This window comes from Thamnophis sirtalis, unplaced genomic scaffold (assembly GCF_051295495.1).
Source record: "Thamnophis sirtalis isolate CommonGarterSnake01/CBP01778 unplaced genomic scaffold, rThaSir2_p1.2 scaffold_3, whole genome shotgun sequence".
In the NCBI taxonomy this organism is placed as follows: Eukaryota; Metazoa; Chordata; class Lepidosauria; order Squamata; family Natricidae; genus Thamnophis; species Thamnophis sirtalis.
This window is the reverse complement of record NW_028261383.1, coordinates 6,971,000-6,991,017: the sequence shown is the minus strand read 5'-3', so window position 1 is coordinate 6,991,017 and position 20,018 is coordinate 6,971,000. Positions and strand designations below refer to the sequence as shown.

Here is a 20,018-nt window from a genome sequence, read left to right as displayed (position 1 = left end):
AGGTAGGGTCGCAACTGGTGCACCAGGCGAACCTGGGCAAATGCCCCCCTGGTCACAGCCGACAGGTGGTGATCAAAGGTCAGCTGTGGATCCAGGAGGACTCCCAAGTTGCGAACCCTGTCTGAGGGGTGTAAAATTTGGCCCCCCAGCCTGAGCGATGGAACACTAACCAAATTTTTGGGAGGGAAACACAATAGCCACTCAGTCTTTTCTGGGTTGAGTACAAGCTTGTTAGCCCTCATCCACTTAGGAGACTTGTAGTGTTTCTGGAGGGGTCGGGGGGGAAGTGAGCAAAAACTGGCCCATTTTTCACAAAAATGGGTCCGTTGTGTGTCAAAAAATAGGACATCAGAAAGGTTATAGAGTGCTCATGGTGGCTGGGGGGGGGGCAAAATTGAGCAAAAATCAGGCCGTTTTTTGCTCATTTCTGCCCTCCCCAGCCCCCAAGAACTCTCTAAAAGCGTCCTACAAGATATGCATGGCCATTTTGGGGATGGAGGTGGGGTTTGGGGAGGCAAAAAATACCGTATTCAGTGTATGACGCACCCAGATTTTCACCCTCTTTTTTGAGGGAAAGGGGTGCATCTTATACTCTGAAAAATATGGTAGGGAAATAATAATTTTTTAAGTAACTCTCAATGTTGCAGGGGATACAACAACTGACAGATTCTTCATTTAGTTTCTCCCTTTGCTTCCAGAATATCTGATTGCAATATAGAACATTTCTACTTGATAAATTCTGAACTGAGCAATTGAGAAAAGAATTAGCATGAAGTAACAAATAGTGGTCCTCCACATGTTTGTATTACCATGCACTCCTCCTTTCTTCATTTACCCATGAATTTAAAGTAAGATGTTGTTTTCATATTAAAGGTTAGAATGAAATTTATTCTAAAAAGTTTATGATTTTTTCTAGTTTACAAGATTTATTAAAATTGAATAAAACTGTGGTGAAGAAACCTGTGACCGGTTGGGTCTGGAAAGGTTTCTTCTGAGCTACATGTTACATTGCAAGGCTATCCCCATTTGAAAGTGGTCCAGACCATCTTCAATAAAGGAAAACTTCATTACAAAGTTAGGATGTCAACTCTTCTTTGTTCATTTGTATATTTATTTACTAAGTTTATATGGACACCATGCTGGCGAACTAAGAGTAAAACTGACTGCCTAGTTTCCAAAACTAGAGAGAGATGAAATGGGGGTGAGTCATGAGAACATAACCCTCAAAAATGCTACATCATGAATTTTTATCTGTATCACATGTGATGGGAATATGAACCCTTTGACAGAAAGAGATGTTTCTAAGATCAAGCAAGATCTTAGAAACAGATCTTGTGTCCACAAAAAGGGTTTTTTTTTTCTGTTGAACAACCATCATTAGGAGACACCAATTAGCATGAAAAGACAGAGCTACATTTATTATTGGTTAAATATGGAATCTCCTTTTCCCTAGAGAGACTTAGGGTAGCTGACAGTCAAGATAAACAATTGCATTCAAGGATGTTCCGTATGAAGTGAAAAACCAAAGATCAAATCTGAGTAACTTCTTTTTCAAATTGTCCCTCATTTCTTCCAGTATGAGGAAGGGCTTTTCTTTGGCTCAAGGGCTTGTTTCTGGCTTCCAGAGGGTCTCCAGAGCCAAGGGGAGGGCGTATATGGCTGCATGAAGCAATAGCAATAGCAATAGGAGTAGACTTATATACCACTTCATAGGCCTTTCAAGCCTCTCTAAGCGGTTTACAGAGAGTCAGCATATTGCCCCCAACAATCTGGGTCCTCATTTTACCCACCTCGGAAGGATGGAAGGCTGAGTCAACCCTGAGCCGGTGAGATTTGAACCGCTGACCTGCTGATCTAGCAGTAGCCTGCAGTGCTGCATTTAACCACTGCGCCACCTTGGCTCTCTTTCCTGAAGGCTCAGGAAAAGTCTCCGGAACTCGGGGAGGGCAAAAAATGGGCCTACTGGAAGTTCCAGAGGTCCAGAAATGGGCCTGTTTCCAGTTTCTGGAGGACCTCAGGAGGCCAGGGGAGGCTGCTTTCACCCTCTAGGAGACTTGGGGAAAGCCTCTGGAGCCTGGGGAGGGTGCAAAACAGACCTCCCAGAAGTCCAGAAATGATCCTGTTTCCAGCCTCTGGAGGTCCTCTGAACTCTGGGGGATGCCATTTTCGCCCTCGTGGAGATTCAAGAACAGCCTGTGAAGCCTGGGAAGGGTGAACTCCCCTGTGAGTAGGCTAAGTAGGCCATAACCCACATGGTCACGCCCAGTGGTGCGTTTCAAAATTTTTTGGAACCTCTTCTGTAGGTGTGGCTTGCTTTCCAGGTCCACTGGTGGAACCTCTTCTAACCAGTTTGGTAGATTTGATGAACCGGTTCTACCGAACAGCTGCGAACTGGTAGGAACCCACCTCAGGTCACGCCCACCCAGCAACTGGACAGAGAACTGGTTGCTTTTTTTTTTCAATCCCAATCCTGATCTGAAGGATACCTTGCCAATTGTACTGAAGTGTTCCAAGCCATTTAACTATAAGGGTTCTATTCCCCACATTCAATTCTCACTGTATTGGCTTAGCACTTGGAAAGTGTCTCAAGCCTTGGAAAACAGAGAAAAGACACCAGTGTTTCACCCACCTTATTGAGCAAATTAAGCTGTGAAAGAGCATCTTGATCGATATTAAGTCTCTGTCTTTCAAAAGTCCCCAGTTGCTCTGTAATGGGATCCTCCCTGGAGAGAACTATCAAGCTTATGATGTTCAGATCTGCTGCCACATCACTATTTTGGTCCAAGTACAGTTTCAAGTGGGAAAGATTGCAAAACTCATTCTTTTTCAGAAATGGATGGAACTAGAACAGAAATATCCAGGAATGTTAAAAGCAGAAACCTTGGTTTTTCTATCCCACATTGTTTTGTTTTTTTCAGATTTGAGTCTTTCTGCTACAAGTATTATCACTGTCCTCAAAAGAAAGGTTCAGAAAAATTTATCAATTATATAAATATTGATAAAATAAATAATTAATGAAATTGGTAATGCGGAGCATTCTAGACTGGATCACAAATGAATTGAACGAACAAACAAATGCAAAGATTATTCAGAAAACCCTTGAAAGCAAAAGGGCAATTACCATAAAGATGATTTTGTCAAGAAGAAAGTTGTCAGGTTAATGTTGTCCCAGGCAAACCAGATGCAAAAGAGGGCCAGATGAGCTAATTCTATTTTATTGTGATGCTGCATTAACAGAATTATAAAATTGTAAAAGTACAAATCTCCTTCCAACATTTTTTCAGCCTGAAAATTTAGGAGAATTTTTCATCAGTTCCTTTCTCTCATAACCCAGCTGTGGGTTTCCCTCTCTTATCTGAACCTTAGGCAGAAGCTCTTCTCACTGTCTGAAAAGTCATTTTCACGTATTATTACACTTCCTAAATAGATTATGGAATTCTGACGATATAACTAGATTTCAGATGTGATTAGGAATCTAGTTATGTGTCAGCTGAATGGTATGATATATATCTGGATAAAAATTGTCTTTGTATTACATAATTTTTTCAATTTTCCTCATAAAACCTGCTAGTTTTAAATAGCAATTAGTCATCGATCATCTATGATATATTTTCTGTGATAGAGAAAAGTACATTGACAATTCATGATTTTGGGTAAAATATTTAGACCAACCCATAGACAAAAGTATTTTGAACTTATTTAAAAATACCAAACTTCAAGAAAAATATTTATGATTTTGTGATACAGAGAAATGCATAAATGAAAGCTACAAGAAAAAAAAAACATCTGATTTTTAGTGACTAGGACTTAACAAAGTATGGCAACTTTAATATAGGTGTGTGTGTGTGTGTGTGTGTGTGTGTGTGTGTGTGTGTACTGTTCACTGATTATAATAAATTAGTAATATTTTAATGATTGGATAATAATTATATAAATAATTGGATATTAATGTCATTAATTGTGTGCTGGAGAATGGATGATGGAAAGGCTAAAAATAATAAAAAGATAATCAAGCAATGAATCTGTGAACAGCTAGAAGCAAACCAAGTTAAAACAAAAATCAACATGGGTTTGTCAAACACAAATCATGCCAAATAAATCTTATTTCATTCTTCAACAAAGTGATTAAATTAGTGGATCAGTACAATGTTGTGAATACAGTATACTTAGATTTCAGTAAAGCATATGATCACAACCTACTTGTTCGCAAACTATAAAAATATGGAATATATAGCCCCACCACAAGGTGGGTTTGCAACTGGTTGAGAAATTGTACTCAATTTGTAATCCTCAATGGAGCCACATCCACATGGATGGAAGTCAGCAGTGGAGTATCCCAAGGTTCCACTTTAGGCCCAGTACTCTTCAATATCTTCATAAATAATCTAGACAATGGAATAGAAGGAAGACTCATCAAATCTGAAGATGATACTAATCTGGTAGTAATAGCCAACACCTAGAGCACAAGCTCAAGATCCAAAAGGATCTTGACAGACTTGAACACTAAGCCCTATCTGACAAAATGAAATCCAATGAAGATAAAAGTAAAGTTTGATATGTAGGCAAGAAAAAACAAATGTATAGGTACAGAATAGATGAAATTTGGCTTAATGTAAGTAACTATAAAAGGGAACTTGGAGTCTTAGTGAACAATCACATAAATGGGTAAAGTGTTAGTGTCACCAAAAAAACTTTGTTTTCCTGGACCATGGTCTGCACTACCTCCATGATGGGCTTTTGGCAAGGGATGAGCTGCATCTCACAAAGGCTGGGAAGAATATTTTCAGAAAATGACTGGTTCAACTCCTCAGGAGGGCTTTAAACTAAAATTGAGGGGGGGAGGATGACCAGTCTTTGGGATCTCCAGGACCTAATTCCAAACAAAAACCCCTAGAAAGCAAGTCAAATAATGAGGTAAAGAGGGATGGGAAAGAAGACAAACTCAAACACCAAATAGGAGACATAGGAAGCATACCCAGAACCGGGTATAAAGATCTCAAATGTCTATATACAAATGCACAAAGTTTGGGGAAGTAACAGGGTGAACTTCAATTATTAATGCATGAAGGTCAATATGATATAGTTGGAATTACAGAAACTTAATGGGATGAAACACATGACTGGGACATAGTAATAGAATGATACAAACTGTTTAAAAAATCCCAGATCTCATAAAAGAAGAGGTGGAGTTGCATTGTATGTAAAGGACCACTATACCGCTACAGGAACACACAAAACCAAAGCAAAAAAAGTCCTAGAATGCATATGGGTCAATATAATACAAAAAAAGAATGACATTGCCATAAGTGTATAATACAGGCCACCAAACCAAGCAGAAAAAAATAGATATACTTTTTGCTAACCAACTAACAAATTATATGTAAGAAACACACTACAATAGTAATGGGGGATTTCAATTACCCTGTCATCAATTGAAAAACTAATTCTGCACCAAGTGACAAATCGAATAGGTTCCTGACCAACCTACCTGTCCAAAAGGTAGAGGAGGGAACTAGAGGGACAGCCATACTGAACTTAATTCTTACAAACAGAGAATTCTTAATTCGTACAAAAGTGATAGAGGTAATTGAAATCACAGGAATCTTGGGTGAGAGCCACCATGTCATACTAAAATTCAACATAACACAAACACAAGCAACTTAACTAAGGCAGAATATTTTGAGGAATACAAATCTAGGGGACTTGATGGATTATATCACAGAGTTCTAAAGGAGCTAGCAGGTGTCATCTCAGAACCACTGTACCACATCTTTCAAAAATACTGGAACACCGGGGAACTACCAGAGGACTGGAAAAGAGTAGATGTAGTTCCCATCTTGAAAAAAGGAAGGGAAAAAAACAGACCTAGGAAACTACAGACCAGTCAGCCTAACATCAATACCTTGGAAGATACTGGAAAGGATGCTTAAAAAAGAAACAGGGGGATAGAAGGGAAATTTACCAAATTTGTGGATGATATTAAATGGCAAGAATAGTTAACACTTTAAAAGATAGGGTCAAGATCCAGATGGATCCTGACAGACTTGAACACTGAGTCCTACTTAACAAAATGAAATTCAATGTAGAGAAAAGTAACATCTTACACAACAACAAAAAAAGAACACATATAAACAGGGTGAAACCAGGCTTAATATCAATAACTGTGATAAGGATCTTGGAGTCTTAGTGGTCAGTTAAATATGAGCCGTGAGTGTGTGGCAGCAGCGAAAAAGCCAATGCAATCCTAAATTGCATTAATGGAGGAATACAATCATGATCAAGTGAGGTATTAATACCACTCTATAAAGCTTTAGTAAGACCACACCTAGAATAGTGCATCCACTTTTGGTCTATAAAAATATGTTGAAACTCTAGAAAAAATGAAGACAAGAGCAAGTAAGGTGAGTAGGGGACTGGAGTTGCAAAATTTTGGCATGACTAGTCTAGTGAAGAGAAGGGCCAGGGGAGACATGATATCAGTCTTCCAATATTTGAGGGGCTGTCACAGAGATGAAGGGGCCAAGCTATTTTCCAAGGCATTCAAAGTTCAGACAAGGAATAATGAATGGAAATTGATCAAAGAGAGATTCAACCTGGAAATTAGGAGAATTTTTTTTTTGACAGTGAGAACAATCAACCAATGGAAGAGCTTGCCTCCAGAAGTTGTTGGAGCTTCATTATTGGAAGCTTTCAAGAAGAGATTGGACTGCCATTTGTCAGAAATGGTGTAGGTTCTCCTGCTTGGGCAAAGGATTCCTACCTACAAGGTTCCTTCCAAGTACAATATTTGGGAATTTGGCTCACGGAGAGATGTTCCTCTATCAAGGTACATAACTATATGAAATTGCTACAACAGGTATCTAAAGATATGACTAATTGGAGTAGCAAACAACTGTCTCTGATGGGCAGGATTGCGACAGTCAAGACATATGTATTACCAAAATTTTTGTTTCTGTTTCAAACGGCACCAACTAAATTGGACAATTTTTTTTTTAAATCTTTGGAGACAATAGTGACACAGTTTATATGGCAAGGCAAGAAAGCATGAATCAAAGCCCAAACATTGCAAAAACGCAGAGAACTGGGAGGCTTCGGAGTACCCAACTGGGAAGCATACTATAACACAGCAATCATGACATGGGTGAAAGATTGGGTGATGTTGAGTAGAAGGCGCCTATTGGCTATAGAGGGACATGACCTCCCCCAGGGATGGCATGCCTCCCTCTGGCAAGAAAGAGACACCCTCCATAGGTACTTCATGGGACATTATATTTGGAAGATTTTGATGGGGGTCTGGGAAAAGATGAGGAAAAAATACTATCTTAGGGTTCCGTGCTGGTTGGCACCATTAGAGGCCTTAACGCATCCGAGTGTATTTAATTGGACAAGAAACATAACATATAAAGACATCATGACAGAAGATGGCAACATGAAAACAAAGATGGAATTAGAGCAACAGGGCAGGAATTTGGAATGGTGGGAATATTTACAGGTTAGAAACAGGTTTAAAAGTGATAAGGCACGTTTTGGGATCTCCCCAAACCCTCAGGGGCTAGATAAGATCCTGTTTGGTGGAGACAAGAAAATGTTATCGAAGATTTACCAATTTTTGACCTGCCAAGATGCTAAAGAAGAGATGGATAAAAGCCTTCTAATAGCATGGGAGAGAAACCTTGGCTATGAAATTGAAATGGGCAAATGGTGGGATCTATGGAGTAAGACCATTAAACTTACAACATCTACAGCATTCAAAGAAAACATATACAAGATGGTTTATAGGTGGCACTTCCCCCCAACGAGGTTAGCCAAGATGTTCCCTGGGTTATCTCCATTGTGTTGGAAATGTGGAAGAAAGGATGGTACATTCTACCATATTTGGTGGTCCTGTACTGAGGCCACGAAATATTGGAAAAGGATTAAAAAATGGTTAAAAGAGGTTACCGGGGCAAACATGGAATGGAGACCCGAGAACCTTCTACTAAGCATTAAACCAGAAAACATAAGCAGTTCAATACGGCATTTGAGCCTACATATAATTGTGGCCGCAAGAATAACTTATGCACAATTTTGGAAATCCACTACCATACCGTCGGAAGGTGCTATAATTAAAAAGATCTATGAATGTGCAGAAATGAACAGAATGACGGGTTGGCTGAGGGACAAAGGAGAAACGGAACATTATCTTAGCTGGAACCTATGGTATATGTGGGCAACAAGGAGAACAGCAGGGACTTAAAATGGGGAAAGTTAACATGGGTATTGTAATAGATCCCTGAACTTTGCAATGAGAAGATGTGGCTTAGAGACCTAACAATGAGGAAGGAAAGAAAAAACTGGGCTGTGAATGACTGTCACCGCGGGGGGGAGGGGAGGGGGGGTTGTATGTTTAAAACGGTATTTGTATCTGTATGTTTTACGCTTAAAAAAATATGTATAACTAATGAATGCCGATACAAAAGGCTGTATATTTACTTTATATTGTTATATAAGATTTGTCTTTTTTATGTTGTTGTATTTTTCTTTCTGTTTTTTAAAGGTAATAATGTTTAATAAAAATTATTTTTAAAAAAAGGTTCCTTCCAACTGTGTTAATCTGATAAAATATGAGCCAAAAATGTGTGTCAGCAGCCAAAATAAAAAAAATGAGATCCTAGGTTGCATTAATAGAGGGATAGAATCAAGATCACATGAAGTTCTACTAAAGTTCTTAGTAAAGGTTTTGGAATACTGCATCCAGTTCTGGTCGCCACAATATAAAAAAGACAAGACCCTGAAAAGAATGCAGAGTAGAACACGAAGAATGATTAGGAGGCTGGTGGCTAAAACATACCAACAATGGTTACAAGAATTGGTATGTCCAGTCTAATGTAAAAAACCTGATAGCAGTATTCCAATTTTTATGGATCTACAGCACAGTTTGAAATTAGTCAAACTAATTTCTCGAAGCACCAAAAGGGAAGGCAAGTAACAATGGATGGACACTGATCAAAGAGAGAAGTAACCTAGAACTAAGGAGAAATGTCCTAAGGGTGAGAGCAATCAACCAGTGGAATAGATTGTCTTCAGAGGTTGTGGATGCTCCATCACTGGAGGCTTTCAAAAAGAGACTGGACAAGCATATGTCTGAAATGATATAGGGTTTCCTGCTTGTACAGGGATATGAACTAGAAGACCTCCAAGTCTCTTCCAACTCTATTATTCTGTGTGTGATTGTTCCAAGTAATTAACTCTGGGAAGTCAGGAATTTGACACATTTTTCAGATTCAAGAAACCCTTTAATGAGTACATCATTTTGGCACTTAGAAAGCTGAAGCTAGCTCTAAATTATTCCTGTAAATAGAGATAGTTAAAAGAATAGAATCCCCCCCAGGTCTCTCTGGTCACATGGGTGAGTCTATTCAGTCTATTCATAGGTTCAGTCTATAGGAATCAGTCTATTCGTAGGTTCCCACCCAGCTTTGACATATGTCCATAGATATGACCTTACTTCACACGCTGGGTAGTAGAAGTTATGATTAGTCAGATGAGACACCACATTCCTAAGTTCCCCCCTCTCCCCCTTGAATGGCTACCAAGAAATGAAGCAGAAGTAAGCAACACTTCAGTTGTAGTTGTTTTGCAGGTGGACACTATATGTTTAAAATATTTCTGAAAATGATCTTAAAATAGTAGTTTGCAGGCCAAATGAGAGTTGGCAGTATGATATCTGTGAAATAAAGGCAAATGAATACATTAAAATGTTAGATGTGAATGTCTTGGTTTGGAGAGAAACTAACTCAAATATAAATTCACTTTGAAGGCACCACACTTTGAAAAGACATTGCACAAATACTGGATCAGCTTTAGAGATGGAGAATGAAACCAAGGAAAGGATGAAAAGAGCTGGTCTTAGAATTAGGGAAGGAGAAGGAAAAGAAGAGACATGTTGGTCTATAAGACTGAAAATCTGGAGAAGATGGAATCTGGTTGGAGAAGGGAGGTTATAGCACTTCCAATAACTGAAATTTGTTACACGGAGGTTTGCTGTTATTCCAGAGTGTTGGACATGGAAACTGAGCTCAGTCACAAGAGAGGAGATTCTGACTGAATGAAATAAAAAACATTCAAAAAGGAGGAACAATTTTAGAGCTGATCCAGTGAACCAGAGAAGTTCAGTTTCCTCTTCACTGATTGTTTTGATGCAAAGACCCAGCAGCCATCACTTAGAGAAACTTTAACTGAGATTCATGCAGATAGGAGGGGCTAAGCTAGATAATCTCAGTGTCTCCTTCAAATTTATGAACATACATTTTTAAAATGCTAATCACAAATTTATAAAGATAGGAGTTTATTTAAAATGCATATTATTTTATAAAATTAACACTGTTTAATATCAAAATATACATGTCATGGTACCCACTCTTTGGAAAATTATCCATAAGTGATAAGATGGACCAAATGTGTTGGCCTTTTGAAGCACAAAAGATTGAGATAGTTTCCTTTTCTCCTTTTTGTTCCTTAACCAAATAAAGTAAGTTTGATGGGTCATTGTCAGGACCCCATACCTGCCATGGCTGCAGCCTTTGAGTCCCCAGCCTCTCTTTTCTTTCTTTCCTTCTCTTCCTGGATATGGAGGAATACGCAGCTTTCAAGGCATGGGCCATAATATTAATCAAACTATAAATATAGTGGTTATATCGGTTCCACATCCCATTTCTTTCCACTCTGGTCTTCAGTAGAGATTTCTGAGTGCATCTTTTCCGGCCTTTCACAGAAATGAGGTCTTCTGAAAAAGAACAGAGAAAAGATTGATCTCCGAACTGTGGTTGCACAGAGAGATCTGGTTCAAAGGAACTGCCATTTTGCCTTTTTTTAAATTGAAAATTATAGATCCAAACACTATGGATATATTTCAGAAATGCATATCTTTTTATATACAATTCCCCAAAGCATGTAAATATCCAGACTTTCCCTTCAATGGGTTCTGGCAAACTTTCAAATGTTGAATGGAAAGGAAGAAGTCTGTCCCAAATGGAAAAATATTTTATGATGTGAACAAAGACATTGACTTGTCTCCACTTGGAAATGGCATCCCTGAGAGCTGTTGTATGTCCAGCTGATGAAAATTGTTGCAATATAACAACACAAATTCCATTTTTGACAAGCATAGGAGTCAATGTCCTCATGGAGTTCTCTCCATTCTCTGTGTCTGAAGCAAAGAAACCAATCAAGGTCCATCTGAAATGGAGAAGCAGTTGGACAATTGCTGGGTAGTGGAACCCTTCTTTGGGAAGCATATGGTAAAAAAATGGGAATTTACTTTTATCACTCAGAGCCTCTGAAACAACTTTATAACTGATCTGAAAAAGCAATGAACAATGCTGTATTTAAGATCTGTTATTAACTTTCAGTAAATCCAACTTTTTTGTCACAAACATATTAGAACATTGCATTCTTGATTAGTTAATGTTATAGAAAGAATGTGAGCAAAACTAGATAAAAATTACAATAAAAGAAATGAAATAATAAAAAAAATCAGAATAAAGAATGCAAATGACTCCCTTTTTTTCTGAAATCAGACCCACATTTGCAGATTCAACTGAATTGTTTTGTTCAAATAAATAGCTGCATTTTATTTAAGTTTTTAAGAATCTGTCAACAGAGGTTATATGTTATTGTTTTAATATAAGAATTTTGATTTTGGCACAGACCTTCTCCTTATTTGTGTGCAGTAGAAGCCCCCAAAGCAATGGTGATGGTGTTATGAGATGATAGGCCTGCTTTGCTGCTTTCCCCTTCCCCAGTGTCAATCCCATCACTAGACAATATACCTACGCTGGCCATGGTGGAAAACAATTCTTAAATGCCATAGAGTGGATATGGTTGAATTTATTGTTTACCTATTATACTGATTCACTCTTTTTATTCGATAAAGTGGCACACCACAAACCTGTGAGACTTTGTAGGCATCTGCTAATGTTGACATCTGGATGGAGATGTCCTTGTCAGCTCCATCAATAAAAGTCAAAAGGTTGTCCTTCCTTCCACAACTGTAGTTGGGAACATTGGCTTCTCCAGTAGAGAGCATGTCCAGCAAGGAATCTGAAGTGCCAATAGTGTTCAAAGAGTTGTCATGCATGTTGTAGCCAAGTGTGAGATTTTGCAGGAGCTGGGAATTTTTATTGACCACTTGGATAGCGAAAATAAAGCGTAGGAGTTTAGACTGATCAGTAGATATTATACTGTAAAAAAATGTTCATTTTTATCATCACCATTACTATCATCATGAATAGCAAAATATATTTATATTTTAATGCATTTTGCTTGACTAATCAAAATAAATCATAGCAGTTTTCAATGAGCAGTAGATAAGCTCCTGTAAAAATGAAAAAACAAACAGCTGTAAATATGATCATGTTACTATCATCAACAACAGAACCAACAACATTTTTTTTCAATTTAATCTACCTCATCTTTTGAAGCCTACAGAGTTTTAATCCAATACTGACTCCAAACCTAGAGACAAATGATACTCACCTATCTCCATTCACTTTTAATGAATGTTGGGAAGATGGGATTGATACAATCGTCTACATGGGTTAAGAAGTGCAAATACACTATTCATTGTGACAGTACTAATTTTCATTTGCCCAGTAATCAGGGTTCAAAATAATTGAATAATTACAGTACAACCACCATAAAGGGAAGAGGATGTTTCAAAAGTGACCCAGAAACAAATCCTAAAAATAAGTTATCCTGTATTTGTATCTGGAAGTAAATATCAATGAGGAGTTTTATTTGAAATGATCTGGGCAGCGAAAAACAACAATAATCACTAATTTAAACAAAAATCAGTATTCAAGTCATGAATTCAAGATTGAACAGAGAGCAGAAAATAATGTGGACTGGTTTCAGGGTTTTTTTTCTGTCTCATGTTTGGATTTGAATTTTTTTCTCAAAATAAGTCAAAGAAAGCATGGTAATAAAAATGATTCAGAAAATTAGACAGGAGAGGTGCTGCCATATCCATCTGGAATTAGCAGAATAAGGAGAACAAAATGAGTTGTTAGAAATATAAATAGACGGAATGCAACTCCATTATCCTTAATGACTTACGAGTGAGACTGACTAGAAGGAGCTGCATTGAAATGGAACATTATATGAGATATTCTTGTTGCAGTGTTGACTACACTAATGAGATGGTCTCCTGGTCTGTAATAGCTCCATGGTTTTTCTCTATCCTTGTGTTCCAAAGTCAGTGGACATTTCATTCTAAGCTTCCCAGATATTGGCTGGGACAACAGTAGAATTAGAAGCAGAAGTAGGAGGTTCATAATTCATGGGACTCAATCACTCCCCTTCCTGTTTCTAAACAAGAAGAAGAGTTGAGGAATTAAAAGCCCTCTCACAAGAGGGGGATTGAAACAGAGAAAAAACTAAGCTTCACCTACAAAGGAGAGAAAAGTACATTTAACAGCATAGCCTCTGTCTGTCCTAAAATTCACATACTACAGAGTGTGACATAAAGCATTTATCCTTTTCTAATGCAAGATAACCCCCCCCCCCCCATAGTACTTCAGTCTGATGTTTACATCAAAGGCAGTCACTGGAGAAGTAGCAGGAGACATCTCAAAGAGCAGGATGGTAATAATTACAGTGAGAACAAACTTTTCCTCTGGGGATCCTGAACTTCTTTCTTGGCTCCATTTGCAGAAAGGAAGCAGGAATAGAGTATATTTAATGAAAAATAACAGATATACTCCTGAGGGCAGTGTTCTGTAGTGGTTGTGATCTTTCCTATCAAGACCTGTCCAGAAAATGATGCTGGAAGAAAATGCAGCATTTCAAAACCTATGTTGTTAACTTCTGCTATCCTTCAACATGGAATCTTTTCTCCAGAGACTGCTGAGTAAGATCACCCAGAACTATGAAGTTTGGTGCCACTCTACTTTGAGGACACTAAAGATTTTTGGATTATATCATTGTGTAAATATGAAGAAGGATACAGGGACAATAGATATTTTTCCTTGACACCATTTTGGTGCCACCTAAAAATGCACCTAAAAACTGATTTGAAGGAACATGGGTTGGAGACCTTGTTAGAATATGCCAAATTAAATGCAATTTGGGCAATTTATGTATGACAAACCGCGACATTATTGGTAAATGGAGAAGAGGCGGGTGATATTGAGATTGGTAAAGGCACAAGACAAGGATCCCTATTATCCCCCCTACTGTTTATCCTTACATTAGAACCCCTTCTTAGAATAGTGAGGAGTGATACACAAATTAAAGGGTTACGAGCTAAAGCTCAGGAATTTAAGGTCCAGGCTTTTGCCGACGACCTTGTTTTTATTCTGGAGGATCCTATGGCTTCTGGGATACAACTTTTACGTAAAATAGAGGAGTACGGTAGGATAGCGGGGCTACGTACAAATAAAGAGAAGACAAAACTGTTAATTAAGATTATGACTTTGAACCAGAAAAGGGTAGTACAAAGCCTGTTAGGGATTAACATGGCCCATAAAATACAATACTTGGGAATTTGGCTCATTATCCTCTATCAAGGTAGATAATTATATGAAATTGCTACAGCAGGTATCTAAGGATATGACTAATTGGAGTGGTAAACAACTGTCTTTGATGGGCAGGATTGCGACAGTTAAGACACATGTATTACCGAAATTTTTGTTTCTGTTTCAAACGGCACCAACTAAATTGGACAATTTTTTAAAAAAATCTTTGGAGACAATAGTGGCTCGATTTATATGGCAAGGCAAGAAAGCACGAATTAAAGCCCAAATCTTGCAAAAACGTAAAGAACTGGGAGGCTTCGCAGTACCCAACTGGGAAGCATATTATAATGCAGCAATTATGACATGGGTGAAGGATTGGGTGACGTTGAGTAGAAGGCGCCTATTGGCTATAGAGGGACATGACCTCCCACAAGGATGGCATGCCTCCCTCTGGCAAGAAAGAGACACCCCCATAGGTACTTCATGAGACATTATACTCAGATGATTTTGATGGGGGTTTGGGAAAAGATGAGGAAAAAATACTATCTTAGGCTTCCGTGCTGGTTGGCACTGTTAGAGGCCTTAATGCATCCCAGTGTATTTAATTGGACAAGAAACATAACATATAAAGACATTATGACAGAAGATGGCAACATGAAAACAAAGATGGAATTAGAGCAGCAGGGCAGGAATCTGGAATGGTGGGAATAGTTACAGGTTAGAAACAGGTTTAAAAGCAATAAGGTACGGTTTGGGATCTACCCAAACCCTCAGGGGCTAGATAAGATTTTGTTTGGCTGAAATAAGAAAATGTTATCGAAGATTTATCAATTTTTGACCTGCCAAGATGCTAAAGAAGAGATGGATAAAAGCCTTCTAATAGCATGGGAGAGAAACTTTGGCTATGAGATTGAAATGGGCAAATGGTGGGATCTATGGAGTAAGACTATTAAACTGACAATATCTACAGCATTCAAAGAAAACATATACAAGATGGTTTATAGATGGCACTTCCCCCCAACGAGGTTAGCCAAAATGTTTCATGGGTTATCTCCCCTGCGTTGGAAATGTGGAAGAAAGGATGGCACATTCTACCATATTTAGTGGTCCTGTACTGAGGCTACGAAATACTGGAGAAGGATTCAAAAATGGCTAAAAGAGGTTACTGGGACAAGCATGAAATGGAAACCCGAGAATCTTCTACTAAGCATTAAACCAGAAAACATGAGCAGTTCAATATGGCATTTGAGCCTACATATAATTGTGGCCGCAAGAAGATGCTATAATTAAAAAGATCTATGAATGTGCAGAAATGGACAGAATGACGGGTTGGCTGAGGGACAAAGGAGAAACGGAACATCATCTTAGCTGGAACCTATGGTATATGTGGGCGACAAGGAGAACAGCAGGGACTTAAAATGGGGAAAGTTAAATAGCAGTTGTTAACAATGGGAACTAAAAGTGAACATGGGTATTGTAATAGATCCCTGAATTTTGTAATGAGAAGATGTGGCTTAGAGATTTAACAATGAGGAAGGAAAAAAAAGTTGGGCTGTGAATGACTGTCACCGTGGGAGGGGGGGTAGTAGGATTAAAATTGTATTTGTATTTGTATGTTTTACTCTTAAAAAAATGTATAACTAATAAAGATTAAGAATATGCCAAATTAATGTCAAAGAGCTCAGCAAATCTAAGAACCAATACATTTCCAAACTATCGATCTATATCTATATCTATATCTATATCTATATCTATATCTATATCTATATCTATATCTATATCTATATCTATATCTATATCTATATCTATATCTATATCTATATCTATATCTATCGATACCGATACCGATACCGATACCTATACCTATACCTATACCTATACCTATACCTATACCTATACCTATACCTATACCTATACCTATACCTATACCTATACCTATACCTATACCTATATCTATATCTATATCTATCAGGGACGTGCAGTCAGGGGAGGCAGAGCCTCACCATTGTCATCATGAAAAGAAAAAAAAATGTAAATGAAAAAGGCTGAGCTAGTTGCTGCCAGAGTCACAGTGGATGACTCTGCTTAGTGCTTAACTGTTTAAAAAAGCCTCTTAAAAAGTGCCCTCTATAGGAGGCGGGAGAACAACGTCATCTAGTCTGGTGTTTTATTATCACTTGAGCAGAGTTAAGCAAGGGTTAAAAGCCGAAAAATTCCTGACGTAGATGAGGCACATCATTCTCCTGCCTCCTCCTGTAGAGGGCACTTTTTAGAGGCTTTTTAAAACAGTGAAGCACTAAGCAGAGTCATCTGGCAGCAACTAGCTCAGCCTGACCTCAGCTCTTGCCTTTTTCCTTTTACATTTTTTTTCTTTTTTTTCTTTTCATGATGGCAGGCAAGAGCAGAGTTGAAATCCTCTCTGAAACAGCTGGAAAAGGTGGGTCCGAGGGAGGGGGAGGAATTCAAACTTCATCCTCAAGTGTAGATCCCTCCTCAAGTGTAGTTTGATTGCATGCAGAGCTACGTTGCCTTTACACACACACACACACACACACACACACACACACAGCTGGATAAAAGTATATAAGCCCAGTTTTACTGATTATAAGTTTGAAACGGCAATGTGGCTCCACCTGCAATCAAAGGCTCAGATCGAAAGGCAGCAGGGGAATGCGGGGGAGGTATGGCAGAGGAGCTGCTTTCAAGCCATTGGAAAATATATCCAATCCAACTTCTGTGTTTGTGTTTGTTTGAGAGTGAGTGAGTGAGTGAGAGAGGGCTCCAACTTATCTGTGTGCATGTGTCTGTTTGAGAAAGGGGGGAGGGAGGGAGACAGAGAGGAAGGAGGGGGAGGGAGAAGAAAAAGAATGCAGGAAAACTTTTTCGTAAAGGAGAAAAATAAATGTCACTATAAATTGGAACAGCATGCCTGGCTGTGGAATTCTGGGAGTTGAAGTCCACAAGTCTAAATAAATTTGAAACCCCTGTGTCAGTGCATCACCAGCCATAAACCTCACCGCATGTCACTGATATCTCTATCTATCTATCTATCTATCTATCTATCTATCTATCTATCTATCTATCTATCTATCACCATCTTTCAAGAAACATATATAGAGAACTATGTAGCAAGGCATAAACTACAGCCTACATAGAGCAGAAGGAAGGTTCCATTAGGTTAGTTGCCTAGCAACAGAGTCAAGATTCTGATCAGTGACAGTTGGCTTCAGCAACATTCTGGGGAGTGACAGCCTATAGAAGAAACTGTGGGTTTCTTCTCTTTGCTGGGAATGACATTTAATACTCAAATGTGATCCCTATGTATGAATTTCATTTTTACCCTTAGGCCATTGGAAGATAGATAGATAGGTAGGTAGGTAGGTAGGTAGGTAGGTAGGTAGGTAGGTAGGTAGGTAGGTAGGTAGATAGATAGATAGGTAGATAGGTAGATAGGTAGATAGGTAGATAGGTAGATAGGTAGATAGGTAGATAGGTAGATAGGTAGATAGGTAGATAGGTAGATAGGTAGATAGGTAGATAGGTAGATAGGTAGATAGGTAGATAGGTAGATAGGTAGATAGGTAGATAGGTAGAGGTAGAGGTAGAGGTAGAGGTAGAGGTAGAGGTAGAGGTAGAGGTAGAGATATACATGATATATAGATGTATAGATGTATAGGTATAGGTATAGGTATAGGTATAGGTATAGATATAGAGATAGAGATAGAGATAGAGACAGAGACAGAGACAGAGACAGAGACAGAGACAGAGACAGAGACAGAGACAGAGACAGAGACAGAGACAGAGACAGAGACAGAGATAGAGATAGAGATAGAGTTATATAGTTAAATGTAGTCAGTGAAGCCTCAGGGATGCTATTCCACCATTTTCTACCAGATGAATTTCCCATTCACATAGCTGAATGCTGAAAGCTTCCCATTTGGGATACTTTGGGATCACATGGCTTATTTGGATAGGAGACAAATATGATTCATGGCTGCTTTCCATTTCCTTATCTGGATCATGTCTTCACAGAGGATGTTGAGCCTTTCAAGTGCTGTTTTGCAGCAGGATCACTGGAGTTTGGACATGGCCAGAAAGGTTTTTAGGATAGTTATGACTGAACATAGAGTCATGGAATTCTGAGTTCCATTAAGATCTATGAAGACACCAAATACCTCCAGAAATAACTGGTGTAGACATACAGAGTGTTGGAAGTGGGGTCATTTGCATGATCTTGATATGCACCTCCACTGTTCACACCTACTTTTAAGAAAAAGTCACCATGTTCACAAAGATGTAGAATTTCATATTTGAGACACCTCAGGCAAAAGACTCCTTCCTTCTCTCTTTGGGAAGACTTGTCTCTTCTATTAAGCCATCTTTACTTAATATAACTATCTTATTTCTTAGCTGGTTCATCCCTGACTGCATGACAATTTTAATTATTAATTGTTTTATTTTACTGTTTGATGATAATGTTGGAATTTAATTTCATTAGTCTTACGTTCTTTATATGTTTATTACCTTCAGTTTTAAACAACCTTAATTGTCACATTAATGCAAAGGAAAAATACAAAAAACCAATAACTGCAATGAAAAAATAAAATGTTACAAGCCTAACAAACAATTTCACAGTCATTTCTCTACTTTTATCATGATATGTTCCTTAGTGTTTAGATCTGGCCTCAGGATTATAATGTAGCATTTGGGGAAGAAGATGCAACCCAACAGTCCAGCACTGGAGGCCAAGATGGAGAAGACCTGAACAATCACCATGGACTTTCCTTTGGTGCTCAGGTAGGTGGGCAGGAAGGATACCCAGACACTGCAGAAGACCAGCATGCTGAAGGTGATCAGCTTGGCTTCATTGAAGGCCCCAGGCAGGTTCCTGGCCAGGAAAGCCACCGTGAAGCAAATGGCAGCTAGGAAACACATATAGCCAAGGACAACATAAAACATAACGACAGAGCCTTCATTGCATTGAAGGATGATCTCTCCAGGCTGGGAGTGCAGGTCAGAGTCAGGAAATGGGGGAGAAATTCCAAGCCATGAGGCACAGATAGAAATCTGGCCAGCAGAACCAGAAAGGATTATAAAGTTGGCCAAGCTCTTCCCCAACCATCTTCTCGCTTTGTTCCCTGGTTTTGAGGCTAAGAATGCCAACACCACTGTGATTGTTTTGGCCAACACAGATGACACAGCTATTGAGAAGACAATGCTGAACACAGTTTGTTGGAGAAGACAGGTGGCTTTCCTTGGTCGTCCAATGAAGAAAAATGAGGACAAGAAACAAAGCATGAGGGAGACCAAGAGGATATATGAGAGATCCCGGTTGTTGGCTTTGACAATGGGAGTTTCTCGGTATTTAATGAATACGAATAAATTCAATCCTGTGGATAGGAGCAAGAGTAGGGCAATTGAGACCAGGATGATGCCCAGATGTTCTTCATAGGACAGGAAGATTATTCTTTTTGGGATACATTGGACTCTGCTCTCGGTTGGATATTGATCAATTGGGCACTT

The 20,018-nt window shown here is 38.7% G+C and overlaps 1 protein-coding gene across 1 annotated transcript in view; it reads right to left on the bottom strand.

Annotated features, from left to right (window-relative positions):
* The window catches only part of LOC148047079 (vomeronasal type-2 receptor 26-like), a 44,167-nt gene that overhangs the window by 4,565 nt on the left and 19,584 nt on the right, over positions 1 to 20,018 (bottom strand). The window lies entirely within an intron of this gene.